The sequence below is a fragment of the Eublepharis macularius genome, chromosome 7 (assembly GCF_028583425.1).
Source record: "Eublepharis macularius isolate TG4126 chromosome 7, MPM_Emac_v1.0, whole genome shotgun sequence".
In the NCBI taxonomy this organism is placed as follows: Eukaryota; Metazoa; Chordata; class Lepidosauria; order Squamata; family Eublepharidae; genus Eublepharis; species Eublepharis macularius.
The window spans coordinates 104,834,661-104,848,016 of NC_072796.1; the positions used below are offsets into that span (position 1 = coordinate 104,834,661).

At 40.5% G+C, this 13,356-nt stretch overlaps 1 protein-coding gene across 2 annotated transcripts in view; it reads left to right on the top strand.

The window, feature by feature from the left end:
- Positions 1 to 2,226: 2,226 nt before the first annotated feature.
- WWP1 (WW domain containing E3 ubiquitin protein ligase 1) overlaps positions 2,227 to 13,356 on the top strand; it is a 90,533-nt gene continuing 79,403 nt past the window's right edge. For both annotated transcript variants that reach the window (XM_054984500.1, XM_054984501.1), the window contains exon 1: positions 2,227 to 2,436. The gene's annotated coding sequence lies outside the window, so the exon portion shown is untranslated. The remainder of the gene's footprint in view (positions 2,437 to 13,356) is intronic.

Below are 13,356 nucleotides of genomic sequence, written 5' to 3' on the forward strand. Positions count from 1 at the left end.
AACAGGTAGAGTTCATAAGTTCAAAAAAGTTATGTATCAAACAGGCACAATTAGATTTCGGTTCTTTGCACCTTGGCCTTTGAGATACATTAAATACGAGTAGATTTATGGTTTGGCATGTAAGCTTTCTTAAAGTCTGAGGTAAATTTAAAAAGTGAGATTGCTGCATGATGAAGCAAATTATGTTTCCTTGTAACAGAGAAAAGGTGCAGCCCTGATGAGCTGAGCTGCATGTGGCCCTGATGAGATGAGCCATGTTGGTCTGCAGTAGAACATCAGGATTTAAGTCCAGTGTCACCTTAGAGACCAACAAGATTTCCAGGGTGTAAGCTTTCAAGAGTCAGAACTCCCTTCTTCAGATATGAGTCAGAATGGAGATCCCTCAGGCTTTATATTCTAGCCAGGTGAGTGGGGTGTCACCAAGAAGAGCATCAGGATGCAAAGGCTGAGAGGAGGGTGGCAAAGGAAGATGTCAGGATGCAAAGGTACAATACATCTTGATTAGAGCTGAAATTACATGAATGAAAATGCATCCGCGGAACCTCATTGATCTGATTTCACTTCTGGGACAAGTGAATCTAGACTTAATGGTGGGCTGCTACTGCTTCCCAAGCTCCTAAAGGGCCTGCACACCTCAGTTTCTTCAGTGAGAGCCAGACACTGTTGCTGGTTTGATTATGGCCATTGGCTAGTTCCAGCCTCAAATTACTTTCACTGGCCCATTTCCATTCTTGCTCAGAGTTCTGTAAAATCTGATACACCATTCTAGATCTGAAAAAGGCAATCAGTTCAAGTGCTAGCTATAATATGTTAGAGAGTAATTCCAACAAAACAGAAGTGCGACAGTTTTGGCAGCGTTGGTTTTAACTAATGCTAATGAACTGATGCTGTTAAGGATGATGACTTCTTCTTCTTTTTTGCAATTTAATAGTTTTTAAGATAACCTGCCCTGGACAGAAATACAGGATAGAAATGATTTAAATTTTTAAAAATTGCAGCTGTGGAAGGTCACCTTTTTTGCAGAGAGGATGCATTCTTTAACAGTGGGCTGCCCAATCTGGAACATGTTTATGGGAAGTCAACACCATTGAAAACCACTTCAAGCAGCTCTTAGCTGAACATTCAAGATTTCCTGTCTACGTCTATTAAGCGTGAACGTGGCAAAAGAAATTTAGAAATATGTATAATAAGAAACGGGAAGCTTGTCAGGGAACTGTGACTGGCTGCAGTTCCCTGTTGCGTGTAAAATTGGAGACAGAACTCGGATTGGCTGTGACACAGGGATCAGTTTAGGACTTTAACAGCACAATCCTAAACAGAGTTACTCCATGGGCTTAGACTGGAGTAACTCTGTTTAGGATTGCAGTTTAAGTCCACTACCTGAGCCTCTGCAGATCCGCTGCCAATCAATATTGACCTTAATACGGTCTGACTCTCTATAGGACAGTTGCATGTGTGTGAAATCAACCCACGTGTGTTCGGGATTACATACATTTAGGGAGCAAATCCTAAACAGGTTTACTCAGGAGTAAATCTTATGTTATTCAGTGGACCTTACTTCTAAGAAAAAATGTTCTTAGCTTGCAGGCTTAAAATTGGTTCTGCTTTAGGGTTGTTCCCGCCCCCCTTTCTTGAAGAAAAAAAAAAAGGTCTAGCGAAATTGGAGGAAAGAAAAATCCAAGACGGAATAGTCAACTGGAGCTTTTAGCAGCTTTGCCGGATCGGGCAAACGCGAAGCTTTCTCAAGTTACTACAACTCACTGTTGTTTAACAGACCACTCCTTCCTGTCAGATGGGGCAGCGGGTTGAGTTTAATAGCTGTAAGCATTTTTGTAAAAGCCCCATTAAAATATATAAAAAGCAATAAAAAACTCATTATGCTCGCTTCTTCGTCTTTAAAGCCACTGTTAACTCCCTTTTCTTCCCAGTTGGTTCAGCTCTAGCTCCCTCACTCTCTTTTTTAAATCCATGCTACCAACAAGTATACTCGCGGTGGTACCCCCCCGTCCCGTCCCCCCCTATTGGTACAGTCCAGGACCTCCGCTCCAGCGGAGCAGTAAATCAAACGGCTGCTTCTTTCCTCCTCTCACGAGTTCCATCGCTTTCATTCCTTGTGTGTGCGTGTGTACATACACGCGCATGCGCATCCCGTTTCTTCCCCCCCCTCTCTCCCTCCCGTCGGGGCTGTCTCGCGCTGGGCCCTCCTCCTGCTCCGGCGGTTAGGGCGCGCGCCGCCAGTGGCGGGCGGGAGAGGAGGCGAGCGAGAGCCTCCGCCGCTACCGCCGCCGCCGTGAGATGGCATCATTCTGCGCTGTGGCGGCGGTGGGGAGCGGCGCCGAGGGTTGAGAGGGGACCCTCCGCCACAACCAAAGGTGGGGGGAAAGCGGCGGCAGGAGCACGGCCGCCGCCCCCCAACCAGCCGGGCTCAGAGCCACGGTAAGACGGAGCGAGCGCGGAAGAGGAAAACATCCCGACTGGCTGACAAGTAAACAGGCTGCGCCGCCGTCTCGCTCGGTCTCTCCCTGGCGGTGGCCTGCTTGGGAGGAGGGGGGGGGGCTGTGCGGGGGAAGCACATTGAAGCTGACTGGGGAGGGGCGAGAGGGTTGAAGAGGGGGAGGGGCGGTCACTTTTTCTTGTCCCCCTCCCGCGTCCCGTGTGAAGATCGGCGGGGGAGGGGGGGGGTGCGAGCTTTCTGTCTGTTCCTTTTCTCTTCCTCCTGCTGTGGAGGTGGAACCTGGAGGGCGAAGGGCTGGCTGTATCTGCCTGTGGTACTCTCGCCAGTTTTGCTTTTTGCCTCCCCCTGTTGCCCTAGTGTCATCTTTTTTATGCATTCTCTGGGCCTTTAACTAACGGGGGCGGGGGGGCGAGATGGACCAGCAGAAGGTTGAGCCTTGAACCTTGTTAACAGCTTGGAGTGGATTGGAAGAGACGTCCTGGGAAGGCGTCCTGCAAGGGCGGCCCCTTCTCTCGGTATCCAAAAGAGAGGAGGAGAGTGCGTTACTTACATCTTGATTTCTGTTTACCTCTCCCCCCCCCTTCCTTTTTCTCTGAAATGGAGAGAAGGAAGAGGCACACGCAGTTTGGAATGACCTACTGTGACTCTGCAGCCTCTCTTTGCTTCCCCCTTTTCCAAAATACTGCAGTTCTCAAGTGCAGAGGGTATTTCATCTAGAATACAGCAAAGGAATCTTCTACAAAAGGCATAAGTCGGTTATGATACTAGTATAGCCAGCTTTCATATTGAATTGGGAGTTGGTATGAATATGCTTTAAGGATGCACCATATGTACACTAATTTGGAAGTCTGAGGAGGCTTACTTCCTAATAAATGTGCATGATGAAGCCTTAAATCATATTCATAATAAAAATGTTAAATAAGCAGCAATGGGGTTGGAAGTATGAAGTACTTTATACTGATACACCATTGGTCCAGTTAATCTGTTCTTATTGCCAACAGATAGAGTTGCCAACCAATGGGAAGGAAGGGAGGTGGGGACAGGGGCATGACATCACAAGTTTTGGTAGAATCCTAGAGTGTGGTGCCAGCATAGTGACATCACCTCTGGGTATTCTTTGGCACAGTGCTGATTTTTCCTGTCATTTCCCCCTCCTCTCAGCTGATTGTGGAGGGCAGGAGGTCTATGGACCAACACATTAAACTCTCATAGATCTCTCAAAAGTCCTCTCAAACACTACTAGAGACCCTTAGCTGGAAATGCTGGAGCTTGAGTCTGGTTTTATTTACATAGAGCAAATGTTTTACCCTTGAGCCAGGGCCTCTCCCCAAAGGGGTCTGAAACTTGATTGAAATAAGGAATGATCCGCATAAGGGAGCACTAGAATTTGGAGATTAACTCTGATGTACAAGTCTCTCTTTTATTTTGTTGTGTATGTGGGGCTCCATCTTAAAATATTGGCACTTACAGGGGTTATGGTTCTTACAGTTAAATGTTTAAATTAGGATTTGTTTGCTTTAACATGTTGTATTGGCTAGTTGATGACTAGATTTTTCATCTCTATTGTGAGTGAAATGTTTTTTCCTGTCTTCCATCAGTTCTAAGGGGGCATTCCTACGTGGCCTGTTGTTCAACTGGTCCCGTACCTGTATAGTCTCCATCACAGTTGCTGCAACATGTTTGTTCATCCATGCTGTGGAACCCAAATACATATTAAAATGCTTCTCTAGATCTTTTCTGTGCGGCTGTGATGTGGTTAGATACCTTCTGGGACAATTAATTTATCATTCTTAGTCAAATCAAAGTTTAGTTACAATATATGCTCAAATGCAAAACTAGGTTTTTTCAGGTATGTCATCATAAAAGAGGAGGTTATCTTAAATATGCATACAAGTTACATATGTCCAGTACTGAAAAACTTTTTGTGTGTAACATCTTTTGGTCGGGTCATCTTATAGTTAGGGTAGTCTTCCTATTGAGTAAATACGGTAACAATTCACTCCTAAGAAGAGTTGATTTCAGCGAATTTAGAGTGCAGTGACTACACTGTTTCCCCCATTGACTTCAATGGGGGAACATAAGTATGTGCTCCAGATTTCTACTTAACTTGCGCTGGAGTGTGAACCTTGTTTTATATACAGATTTTCAACTATGTAAACAAGTGTCATGTTTGAATTATGCTGACTTTGTGCAGAATATATTGATCAGTAAGTATAAACAGTATATTTAATTGAGAACACCTGATCACTGCATCACTTTTTGGAAATGACCTTGAGGAATTATACATATTTTTGTAAATATTTGTAATTGTCTGAGACATAACAGTGGATGTAAATTTCTGCTTCTGTAAAGTTATGCTAATACTGGATAACTGTTCTTTGGTTATACAGGTTGTTAAGATATATCATGCTACTAATATTTTTTGTTTATTGAGAAACAAACTCTGAGAGTTCAATTAAATCTTTAAAATTTAGGGACTGTTGCTGTGTGTGTGTGGGGGGGGGCAGGAGAAATAAACAACTGATAAAATTCCTTTTCCATAAGGCAATATCATGAGACTGTTAGTTTTATACTAGATGAGTAGCTTCCTGTTTATCTACCTTTGAACCTCAGCACTATATTATTTATTACAATATTTGTATCTTTTTAAACAAATCTTAAAGATACCTCATCATCAAATAAAAGCCATGATATAAGAATTGAAATCAGCATAAAATAAAATATTGAGTAACAGAAAATAGTATTTTATTTAAATTTTCTGACAGAATTGAGACCCCAGGTAGATAACAATAGGACAGCAATACACTATAAAATGAACAATTTTAAAAATTCTGTAAAATAAAATTTCTTTCCTTAACCCCTCCCCCCTCGACTATGGCCGTTTTCACACGTCTCAACATAGCACTAAACTCATGGAATGAGGATATCTTCATGGTATGATTTCTGATCGTCATCGCATCACAAAAATGGAATCATGGTGTGATGATGTCAGAAATCGTGCCATGAAGATGCCCTTGTTCTGTGAGTGGTGGTGGTGCAAAGGTCTGACTGCTGTGGTTCCAATTTAAGGGAGCAGGACATTACTAAACTAGTGCTCAACCTGATTGTTATAGATAGTGTGTGTGCATGTGTGTATGTATGTACGTGCGCTTACATGTGTGTATGTGTTTGTGTGTTGGGGCAAATCATTTTCCTCATGTTGTATAGGAGAGTTTGGGGAAGGTGAAATTGGATATTTGTTTCCTATACCCTCTGTTCCAGTATACAATAAGTGTTCAGGACTCTGCCTTTAACCCATTGGGCTGTGTGTGTTGGATATGGTTAGATCTGAGGAATCACTTTTCCTTTAAAAAATCCTACCTACTAGACCTATTTTATCTTCAAAGTGTTGGGGTATCCATTCCTCTTTATCTCAATCTCCCCCTCTAAGGGGAGACTGTTAAGGGCTTCAGCATAGCACTTTTCCCTTATCCTTTTGCTCATCTTTTTTTGAGAAATTAATCCTCAGCTATCTCAACATTCCATTGCTCCTGGAGAAAAATAAGCAGGCATAATGTGAATTGGACGGCTTTGGAGTGTGTGGCCTCTTTTTCTTATATTTGTCTGTATCTGGGAGTCCCTCATGCAGAGGGCCCTAAACTGTGTGTGAGTTGCATTTTGCTGCCACACTTGTAGTGTAATCCTAAGAAGAGTTATGCCATGCTAAGTCAAATGATTTCAATAGACTGGTGTAACTTTTCTTAGGATTGCACTGATAGACACAGAATTGTGAAGTTTGCTATATGAGTACTGAGGGAGTGAGGAGTAGGGGTGTGCAGGGCCAGGCTGATTCGGGTTTACCTGAATCGGGAAACCGCTTCGGAATAAAGGGGATTCTGAAGCGGCAAGCCACTTTGGAATACCCGCTTCGGAAAGATTCGGGTTTGCTTCGTAAAAATTCGGCCGTTATTTTCAATGGGGAACTTGCTCCCGGCTTTCCGGGAGCCTGGGGGGGGGGCATTTTCTTTACGAATCCCGAATCGGGATCCCGAAGTGAGGAGGGAATGACTTGGAAATCCTGACCTGTATCCCCCTTCAGGATATCTAAGGGCCAAATTATGTTAGTATTTTTAATGTGTAGGATCTGAGTTCTCCCAGCCTGACTTTGTCTCAGATGGTCACACAGTACACGCGAGGGAACTCATTCTGCAAGTATGCAGGATTCCAATTTATACTGAGACCATGGTTTGGGTAAGAGAGCTGTGCAAAAATTAGTCTAGCACTTTGCAGCTCACTTTCAACTGTTAGGTATATTAGTAAATTTGTTTGTAGAAAACTAAAGATTTATAGTTTAAAAGCCCATAAATATTCCAGTGAGTACAATTGTATATGCCAGCTAAATTATAAATGATGCATTTTATGCAGCAAAATAGGTTTAGGTTTAATACCAAAGTAAGCATTGCCTATTCCACCCCAAAATCTATGCTTTTTTTTTTTAAGGGGGAAAAAGACAGAAAACATTGTCCCTTTGCATGGCTTAACATTTTTCAGAAATTTTACATCTCTAGGCCAGCTAGTTTATTGTTAGTACAGTGATACTGACTGAATGGCTTTGGAAACACATATGGCTGTGTGTCTCCCAGAGCTCTTCTGAGCATCATTCCCTAGTGTGGCACTTTGTGATGTTCCAAAAAAGTGGGCCATTGCTTGATAGGACTTGTGGCTGGTCATTGGCCTGAGATGCTGTGCCTCATGCTAAGGAGAGAGTGAGAAGGCAGAGTGGGAAGTCCTCTCCAAATACAAAAAGACTGGCTAAGGTTCAACAGTGGTGGGTAGAAGTAGCCCTACATGTTAGAGGTACTCTGGTAATTAAAACATTTATAGTTAATTAATATTAAATACAAAATTCTTATAACTTACATTAATGTATAGGAGTGTTTGGTGGGGTGGTGCATAGAGTGAGGGCACAAACAAAAAGTTACTAGGACACAAGCGTATAATAGTCCATTGATAACATTAAGATTTATTTTTGTACTTGATACCCTACCTTTCTGGCTGAGACTCAAGGATGATCACACAATATAATCAATATAATAGGACTAGGATTACAAAATTTTAAAAAAATGTAAAAAGAAAGATATCAGACATATCACAAACAATGCAGAAAATAGAATTACAAAAGTAGAAGATGGTTTCATATGAGTATTGGTTTGTAGTAGAAGAGCAAGACAATGTAGAAGACAATGTAGTAAGAGCAGAAAACATACATTAAACACTGGAATCAACTGCAATCCTGTTCCTTTAGCAAAGTCCTGAATCATTGCTATGTATTAGAGCCATTTTTCCTTTAAAAATGTCTTCTGAGCATTTTATGCAGTTTGTGGAAATAATACCATAGAAGTGTGGGAGCCTTCCTGGCTTCCACAGGCAGGTATTTCCACAAGTTTAAAGCCACAACAGAATGTACATGTACGGAGAGCTATTAATCTTACCTGTTTGCATAGTGTTTAGAAGGCCTTGCTCAGATGAGTTGCAGCTATCACAGTAGAGAGTGGCAGACATGGCAGTCCTGTGGATATGTTGGTCCAGAGCCATGCAGAGCTTTGTAGGTGATAACCAGTACCATGAATTAAACTTGGTAACTGATAGGTAGCTAATAGAGTGACTGGCGAATGCATGCAATATGTATACTCTGGCTAGCTCCTGATAGTAGTTGAGTTGTGGCATTCTGTACCAACTGGAGTTTACAAGTTGGCTTCAAAGGCTACCCATGAAGAGGGTATTACAATAGTCTACAGGTCACTCTGGTTTTGCTGCTTGGCAAATCAGCTTAGTTCTTTAAAGGTGCAACTAGTGACCAGATGCAACTGGTGACCAGCAGATACTCATTCTGCACAGTAGAGCTGTGAGATACTGCTGATTCAGTAGTGGCTGTTAGGATACTATTATATGACTAGACCATGGAAATGAGAACTAGGCAAGCTGTTATTCTATGTGTAAGTTGGTTGAAAACATCTTTAGCTGAAGAAATGAGACCAGTCCAAAATTAAAATTGCATAGGCAAAATCAAAACTTTTAAAACGAAAAATATGTTGCATTCCCAAGTAATTAACCTACTAATTACCTCTTGAAGAAGTTAGAGATAACTAACAGTGCTGCCAATAAAATAAAATAAATCAGTATTCTACTTTATTCTTTGCGAGGGAAAAGGGTGGAAACTATCTTTCCTATGTTCTTTTCTACATCTTTCTGGTTTAGTGTTTAACTTATAAATTGGAAGACGGTTAGATTAATGTATTCTGAAAAGTCTTGCCCGGTAGTCTTTATCCCCATTCCTGAATCTATAAGGGGTGTTGTGTTTGTTCGGTGATTAGCAATGATGTTGTTCGCATGTTCAGTGACAGTTTGGTGCTATTATTTCATTTGTGTGTGTGGGGGGGGGATCACCTGCAAGGACTTGCAAGGACGAGACTCATTTAACCTTTCACTCACTATTTCCTCTTTCCCTTCCCTATCAGTACTGTTAGCCTCCCCTCTTTTGCTGCTTCCTTCTATTCTTTCCAGCCAGCTTACCTTTATCTGCCCCCATGTCTTCAGTGTTCTGTCTTTCCTTCTCCCAAGAAGCCTCTATCTGGGAAAACAATAGCTGAGTTGTGCATTGGCAGCCACCAAGCCCAGTTGCAGATGCGCAGTGGGGAACCTTTAAGGCTCATAGGAGGCACCTCGTTGACCTAACCTTTCCCTTCTTCTCTTTCTCTTCCCACCTCCCTATTTTTTTATCTGCTCCCAATATTCAGTTATATTTATTATTTATTTACTTCATTTATATCCCACCTTATATCATTCTATTCTCTTCCATTTTAACCTCAAAATAGCCTTATAAGGAGGGATAGAGAATGTAAGAGTCAATTAATGAACTTTGCTTTGTCCAGCCTCCAGGCAAGCCAGGTCCGCACCCCTACTCTCCCACAAGAAGTTAACAAGAATAACCACCTGGAGCTTTGCTTATGAGTCTCCTAGATTTATAAGTGCTTCATTTATACTCCACTTTTCTCTCCAGTTGGAATCCAAAGCAGCTTACATCATTAATCATTATATTATTAATCTCTCTTTCATTTTCTTTTCATAACAGCCCTATGAAGTAGGTTAGGCTGAGAGTGGGTTACTGGCCCAAGGTCACTCAGCAAGCTTACATGGCAGAATGGGGATTCAAAGCTGGGTCTCCCAGATCCTAGTCCAACACCCTGACCACTGTGCCACACTGGTTATCTGGCTGGCCACTGCTGAATGCGTTATAACATTTAGTTTGATTAAGCATAGTAGTTCTTGGATATTTGATACTAGGAGAATTGAGGTTATTATGTAGTTCTGTGCTCTTCTGCTTCACAGTCATGCAGCTTCCATACACCTCTTCATCTCACTGGCTTGAAGAGCTCAGTGCTTCTTAGTTACTGTTTCTATCAGATATATGTACACCTCCTTCTCTGGTAGCTAGCTAACCAACAACAAAACAGTGTTGTTAGTCTAAGTATGACTAAATCTGTAAGAATTCTAATGTAAAGAACAGAAAAACCTCAGCCTCTGAGCTTTCTTTCATATACTCAGACATACACAGCTGAGTTAATGCCAAGCATTTTGTTGGGTGGCATAATTCCTCTTGTGTGGTGTTATAGCCAGCTCTAGTGGTTCTCTGTTTCAGAAGATTCTTACGTAAAAAGATAGGACTGTTGCGTGTGTCTCTGCAATTATTTTTGTTTCATGAATCTTGTAACAACTTAAATGATAAAATTCTTCAGCGTTTCCAGCTTCTTAAACATACCAGAAGATATGCTTGGTCAAGAAATAAGTCCAAAGGGAAGAGGAAAACAGGTTATGAAGTTTTTCCCATTAGAAATCGTGTTTTTCAAGACCAAAAACAAAGTCCTAGTTGAAAAATAACCATTACCAAAGGGCCAGCCTGATCAAGAAGACTGAAATAGTATTTTTCTGAATGCAATTAATGTTTTCAAGAGAACGATAAAGCAGATAACCATAATTGATTTAATTAAAAAGATGGACAAAGACTGTAGTGTTATTGGTTCTGATGAGTAACCATATTCAGCACAATTTCAGGTTTAGTTATTGTTCTTGAAGAATGCTGTAGTAAGATCCAAGAGAACAGTGATGGTCTGGACAGAAAAACCATATGGGCTTTCATGTTATGGGGCTCACATACTTGAAGGATTACCTCTCCTGCATGTTCTTGTTTGGCAGCTTTGTTCTTCCCAGCAGGGTCTACTGTCAGTACCCCCCTTGTTCAAAGCACGTTTGGCAGCAACAATCTGAGATTGAGCCTTTTCATTGGCCACCGTAAGCTTTGGAACAGCCTCCCAGAAGAGGAGATGAGGGCTCTTACTCTCCTGGCTTTTCAGCGATGCTGAAAAACAGCTTTTCTGAAGATCTTTTGGAGCTGTCTGAGCCTGGGTAGCAGGGAAATACCTACAGAAGAGTGATATGAGATGATTTTAATGTTTAATGTTTCTAATGTTTTATAAAATTATTTTTCCATTGTTGTTACCCACTTTGAGTCCTGAGATGCTCAGGAGAAAGATGGGCATATAAACATTTTAAATAAGGATTTTAGTACTTTGATATGTATATGTAACCAGCAATGCCAACCTTAACATTAACATGCTAGATGGATGTGGTCCCTTCCATGGCTTTGGTACAATTGCCATGGTTAATTTAGAGAACAATATTAAACCGGTCTACTCAGAAATAAGTATAATTATATTTAGTTGGGCTTACTCTCAGGAAAGCATTGTGTGGATTGTAGCTTTAGTCACTTCACTTGTTTCTCAGTATTATCATTGCATCGCAATACTGATGACTATCCAATATTTCCTTGTTAAACCATCTTTATATACAATAACAAAACGTTACTTCAAAGCAGTGTAATTTATGTTTCTGAACACAACTCCGCTTTTGTTGGATTGTTCTTCACCTGTTCAAAATAGTACAGTCCATCAATATTTGTTAAATTTGGTATGTTTTAAGTGAATTGAATCAGTAGAGACTCTGCTTTTTTTCTAAGTTAATATGACTTGGAATAAAAATAATCTGTGACATCCCAAAATGGCAGATTTTGCCCTCACTGGTTTTCATACTGTGTTTGATGAGACACCTTTCTGAAAAGAAAAACAATTGTTGGAATTTCTTTTTGATTTTCTATTCTCTCCTTAAAGTGTCTGTGGCTTTTTTTCGGAAAGCTGATATTACAAAATCTGTTGAGAACAGATTATTTAACATTTATGTCCCTCTATCATTTCCACAATGTAATATGTGATGGTGTATATGTAGATGATTTGTATGATCCTTGCCCCTAAAAAAAATGCGGGAAGATTGTATGTATACAGTGTATCATATGCTGTGTGAAATGTGTGGCTGCCACGCCCACCCAATCATGGACCATGCACCCACTTTAAAGCTGCTTCTGAAAGGAATAGTTAATGTGATACAGGGGTTGTTAGATCTGGAAGGTGAAACCAGCAGCCCCAACCCATATTGGCAAAATGTTTGCAAAATGGTAAACTCTTGTCTGCAGAATCAAAGAAATGGTAATATAGAATGTGACGCATTCAACTGTTAAAACAAGTGTGTTGCATAATAATTGCTTTATTTGTATATAATGTTTACTAGGTGGAATAGCTTACAATAAAGTTACATCCAGTTTTGTGTTCAGGGCATGAAAGTTAGGGGAAACTTTGTCCAATTAAAACAACTCCTTGATTGCTTGGTCACCTGATGGTGGAGAGTGCCATCAAGTCATGGCTGACTTATGGTGACCACTGGTGGGGTTTTCATGGCAAGTCATTACCTGTCTCTTGAACCCTGGTCTTTGTTGGAGGTCTCCCATACAATTACTAACCAAGGCTGACCCTGCTTAGCTTCCAAGATCTGACAAGCTTGCCTGGGTTATCCAGGTCAGGGTGTTTGGTCATCCATTTTTTGTGGAGATACCCCTTCTCTTTAGGTGGGCTGTAAGGCCAAAGAAATCTGTAAATAAATGGATGAGTGTGGCTATAATACATGGGTTCATATTGTGAAATACTCCTTTTGCCATAATAAGGAATCCCATGAAATCTGCCAGATAAAATGGCTGAAGGAAGAACATTAAATCTGGCAGGAGAAAAGGCTCTACATAAATTGGGAGCCAGGAGTTGGTGAAGGTATACTGCTGGAAAACTTTACATTAGGGACAATCCCCAAGTTTAGGGGAGAACAAGTTCTATTAGCAGAACTATAGAGAGTTTGTAACTCAAATCCCAAAAGACTGGATTTTATTTTTTATTTTTATTTTTATTTTTTGAAAAATTTTTATTGGGTTAGAATCCATTATTTCCACATTTACATTCAATTTTCCCCAATTTTTTCATCTCTAACCCCCTCCCTTTCCCCCCCCTTTTTGTTGACTTCCAACAGCTTTCCAACCCTTTATCCCCTTTCCCTTACTTTTATTAGCTTCCTCTATCTAAAACAAATATATATTCTCCATTATTCTAAGCAGTACATCCTTAACTATTTTTAACATTATATGCCCAAACTGTAAGCCTTTGTTTCCATCTTAGATAAACAATTTATCCCAATTTTTCAATTTCAAGTATTTCTATATATCATAAACCATATAGATCATACATTCGTTTATATCAAACAATTTGACTTATTCTCTATATATATTACTCATTCTATCTTTTTATAATAGTTCTATATATCTCTCCTCACGTAGTCAATCAATTTGACCCATCTATATCTTCAGACATTCAGTTTGGTACAAAACTTGTCAGAAAAAAAAAAGAAAATATTGTTAGTTAATCGCTCCTTATATTTAGTCCTTATAATTAATTATTTTCTCTATGTTCTGTTTGTTAACCTATATATATCTA